This window comes from Austrofundulus limnaeus, unplaced genomic scaffold, assembly GCF_001266775.1.
Source record: "Austrofundulus limnaeus strain Quisiro unplaced genomic scaffold, Austrofundulus_limnaeus-1.0 Scaffold101, whole genome shotgun sequence".
NCBI classification, from domain to species: domain Eukaryota; kingdom Metazoa; phylum Chordata; class Actinopteri; order Cyprinodontiformes; family Rivulidae; genus Austrofundulus; species Austrofundulus limnaeus.
In genome coordinates, this window is record NW_013952503.1 from 332,667 (window position 1) to 337,970 (window position 5,304).

General features: G+C 40.3%; 1 protein-coding gene across 1 annotated transcript in view; it reads right to left on the reverse strand.

The window, feature by feature from the left end:
- The window catches only part of pou2f2b (POU class 2 homeobox 2b), a gene marked incomplete in the record, with an annotated part of 50,985 nt that overhangs the window by 15,642 nt on the left and 30,039 nt on the right, over positions 1-5,304 (reverse strand).

Sequence of the window (5,304 nt, forward strand, 5' to 3'; positions counted from 1 at the left end):
CACACACACACACACACACACACACACACACACACACACACACACACACATGCAAACCTACACTGACAGTAGGATTTCCCTTCAAAATTTGAAGCTATTTTTTGATCAAAAAAGATGCATCATCTACTTTAAGCCATGACCCCGGTCAGTTTGTGGTTTTTCCAGCATTTCACCCTGCACCTCCTTTTTATAGTATACAATTTGAGGCTATTACTGAAACTAAAGAACTATCTGCTGTTGCTCAATTTCTGATGAAAAACCACTGAATTTGCCCCGAAATAGCATCTTCCTCTTATTTAAAAAAAAAAAGTCACTAAAAATATTGGTGTTACTGCAAATGTTCCATCTGTAGCTCAGCTCTCCAGTCTGTAAAAATAAATAAAAATTAAAAAACAAATCCAGCAGACTGAAATGATGATCCAGCTGGAAAACGGTGTGTGTTGATTCATGGTTTGAAGCGGCCTGCAGACAGTAGCGTGGTGGATAATGTGGTCAGTAATACGGTGGTGGGACAGTATATCAAGATGCTGTGTGTTTTTCTCACTTCCCCTCCCGACTTCCCCTTGTACCGGGTTGAAAGCTGAGTGCTAAACCCGACACTTACTGTCAGCATGGCTATTAATATTAACCTGCTCTCACTCTCTCTTTCACGCCATCTTTTAAAAACCTGCGCGTCTTTTTTACAACACACCGCTGCACACGCAGCTTCACGTAACAGTGAGCAGACTTCCATGTTGCAGAGGCAAACTCAAGCTGATGCACCTTCTTGTGTCCATTTTTTGACCCACTCTCTGCTTATTGCTTATTTATCTGTGACCCACGTGAGCGCAGAGACACCAGGCCCAACATGTCTTAAACAGATCAAATGTAATGCTGCATAATCCTGTGTCATGAATAAATGATGCAACAGAAAAGAACGAGGAACAACTGCATGCATGTGTGAGCAGTCTGGATTGTTTCTGTTATTCTCCTTTGGGTATTTTGGTTCAGATGAAACTCCACTGCAGCTCGAACACCCAAAACTACAACCAAAACCCCTCAGCCCCACTTCCTGGATCAGGACATAACGGATAATTTTGGATCACAGAAATTACGAAATGATAAAACAYCGTATTTAACAAACTGTTAACTGTTAAAGAAAGATTAATTTTGAAGGCAGCTGAATAGTTTGAGCTTCAAAAAGTCATCCATGCAGCCCAAAAACAAGAAGTTGGAGAAAAAGATGTAGATTTTGAATTAATGGTATCAAATATTCACAAATAACTGCTGATTACAGGAAAAATTAAATAAGCAACAAATGAATGCTGAAGCTGCCCTGAAAGCAGATCCTTTATTACATCTCCTCGTGCTGAAAGTTATTTTTAACCAGTTTGATCTAAAACCAAGTAAATTAATAATTTATTTAAATAAGACGGTGTAACGAAAACCAAAAGCTAAGAAAATAGTAAACAACTGATAAGATAAAGTATTTTAACTGCAAAAAATCCTTCTAACGGTAAACACTTGTCAATTCATTATTCAGATTTTTGTGTTAATTAAACTTTATTTGCTTGTTGCACCTGATGCTCTGTGATCAGGTGAAAAGCAAACAAAGTTACTTCTCCTCTGATTAAAATGCAACAATTTTACAAATGCCTAATTCTCATAAAATAGTTTTTTTAATTAGTAAAATTGTTTTTATTTAATTAAATARAAAATGTGATGGCTTAGCTGCAAGCAAAACCTCTGCAAAGATTTAAAGTTTTTTTTAATGTAAATGATTACACCTCTAGTTTTTGCATGCCTGTTTTATTGACTTTTACATCTATTTGTTGATTTTTCATTAGATCACAGTAACTTCCAGCGTCAGTGACCACATCGAGTTAAGAAGTAACTTTGTGTTCTTATAAATCCATGAACCACTCTTAAGATAAGCATCACAAAGCATTGTACATTCATCCTATTTGCTTTTTCAAATTTCTTKTTCTTTTGTTCTTCAGAAATTTCACCATGAGCAACACGAGCTAATTGACATTTAAAAAATTGATTTCTGGAAATCGGTGACTCAGCGAACAGCTCTCTCAGCTTTTTCGGTGAGACTTTTCGTCGGTCAGCTGAGACCGTCTGCCACTCCGACCACCAGAAAAACAAGGCCATCGAGAGGTGTGCAGAAGAGGGTCGCAMTTTTTTAAAATCTGCTTTAGTTGCTCAAAACGATAAATATTTGAGAGACCTTTGTTTCCTTTTAAGAAACTGCTTTTTTCTAATAAATATCAGAATCCGTGGGACTTGAATATTTAAACGTTTGAATTTGAAGACGGTGAAAGCAGAAATCAGCACCAGCCTACACGCTCACGCACAAACACAAGTTAATACCACTTTAAAAGTTTCACAAATCCCTTATCAGCCCAACATCTGTAAGGTGAACACAAGCAAGCCGCAGCGCTTAATGAGAAAAAGAAAACAAGCTGCTGGTGACAAATAAAAACTAAGAACTGAGAACTCTGATTAGCATTTGATTTCAATGTGAAGCACAAACACACAGTCWGAGGAAAGCCAGGGGCTAGTGAGGTGTGTGACCTTTCCCTCTGCTTGTGACAGGCAGGTCCTCATCCATCCATCCATCCTTACATCCCTCCATCCTCCTTTCACTTCGTACCACCTCTCCTCCTTTGATGCTCTCTAATTAGCTGAGCTTGTTAGACTCAGTGGTATTAATCAACAGCAGAGACACAACTCTTTCTCTCTGTCACACACACACACATACACACACATCCCTCTCCTTCAGCTTTAATTGGTCCTGGCAAATGAAGGCAAAGCTGCACAGACAGCCACTCACCTGGCAACCACATACTGGAGAAGTCCTTCGCTGCTATTGCTGCTGTCTTGGTCATATCTGTGTGAGAGAGTGTGTGTGTGTGTGCGCCTTCGCCAAAGAAAAAACTCTCACTCACCCTCCCCGTGTCGCTCTCTCATATTAAATCATATGGTTGAATTGCCCTCCCTCCCTTTTTCTTTCTCTCTCTCTATCACACACACACACAAGTCACACCCCCACCACACCAAGGCCCCACCTCCTCCCCACATCCTGCAACACAACAGGAAGCAACTCTCAAAAAGAATAGGAACAGGGGAGAGAAAAAAAATACACAAAACAGAATTAGAAAAAAGAAAAACAGAAGAGAGAGGAAAGGGGGACACAAAAGAGTGGGAGAGAGCGAGAGAGTGAGCAAGGAGATTGATCAGATAGACGAGGTGAAAAAAGAGGGGGATGATGAGTGGCATCGGAAAGTGATGGCGGTGCTGGAAACAGCCACTCACACACACACACTCACACACACAAGTTAACTCTTTTGCACACGCGAGCCGAAAACAGCACACTTGACATTCTGAACGCGGMGTGTTAGTCACCACTTTCATGAACTTTGACCTGATGAACGTTTAAAACTCCTGTAACAAAATCTTCTCTTAGACGTAACTCTGTGTTTACGTTTGACACAGAGGGGGCTGTGAGGTGGTCTGTCAGCAGTGCTGSTGGTGGTGGTGGTGGTGKGGGGGGGACGTCGACTCCAACAACAGAAGATGTGAGACATCCACGGCTACGTTTGACACTCTAACCCGAGCGGAAGGAAAAAGTCTGTCACTGTACCACTGACCACGCCACGCTGAGGGCTGYGAGCAGTGATACACCACAGGAACCCACACTGTGAACACGTGATGGGGACACGCTGCGTGAACATGGAACAGCGCTGATAAGGGGAGATGTGAGGCATTATCAGCGTTCGCCCACTTGGATTAAAAGACCAAAGCGTGAAAGTCTAACGTGGAGGAATGATGTTGAGGGAGGAGAACGGCCTGCTTCAGCAGGAACACAAAACGTCAGRTCTGAACATGCTGGCTGGTGCCCGTGCTCTGACAGGGAGGCCGGCCCGCCACAGGGTGGCACTCTTTCTTCTCCTAACCCACCAGCAGCTTCCAGCCCCTGAAGAGAGAGGTGGAAGAACAGTGCTCATCACCCCGCTCCCTCCCCGTCCTCCTCCCTCGGCCTGAGTTCACTAATTCAAAAGCTAACAGCAGCAGAGTTCCCAAGTTTAACCTTATAAATACTTGATGTGGTGATTTACAACAAGCTGCAGGACGGACGCTCGGCGACAAGTGCACACACTGCTGCAATACAGACAGACTTTTTTTTTAATAAAGTCTGACCTCAGATTTACAATAAATACTCAGGTATCATTATCTAGTAATCAGGAGAACTGTAAAACACAAACACCTAATGGGTTTGTARGTTTTCAGCTGTTTTATTTAACAAGTTTAACTATATTGGCTTCAAATGTATATGTCCCCAAAGGACAGTTTGTTTTCAAGCATAAAAGGCAGGACAGAAAACAAAAAATAAAAAAWAAATACTTGCAAATAAACTGATCTATCCTCAGATCAGCTCAGATCTAAATATGTGATAATAAAGTGCATCATATACACACACATGTAAATATATATTTATAAACATACGTGTACATATACATTTATATTATATGTTTTTGGCCCTAAAGTGAGTAACCTGGATCTTGAGCCAGAGGACAAAAACCCTGAAATGAAACTTAATAAAAGCATTTAAAATATAAATATAAACATCATAAAAATCCTATAATAATAACAACAAAAAACAACTAATTACCTATTTCTTTTTGTAAAAAAAAAAATCAATGAGGCGAGGAGATAAAAATGTCTAAATCTGCTGCTGCTACGTTAGTTAATGTTTGATATGTGATTACTGTCATTATTTAGGTAAAAACTGCAAATTTCAAACAAAAACGTAAAGATTTGTAGGCTTTAAACAGTGTTATGATATTAATTTGCTACAATGACATTTTAAAACAGAAAGTAAAAAATATTATCTTCAAGAAAACAGATCATCAAAACGATGACTTCCAGCTAGTTTCAGACATACTGTACTGCTAAACAAACCTTTAATATGAGGCATGAGTTATAAAGAAGGCGTAATGTTCAAGAGACAAAATACTTTAAAAAAATTATATATATATGTATATGTTTTTATTAATCTTGTTTTACAAAATATAATTATTGCTGCTATTAGTGCTGAAGCTGATGACACGAAACAGCGTCAAAAGCCACCCGGCCGGGCCTCTGACAGGAACAGACTGCACATCACTGAGGGGAGGGGGGCAGTTCTTCAGGTCAGAGGTCATCTGAGCAGCCTGGCGTTGGCCGTGACCTTTGCTCAAACCCAATTCTGCCCACATAACTAAAGGTGTGTGTGTGTGTGTGTGTGTGTGTGTGTGTGTGTGTGTGTGTGTGTGTGTG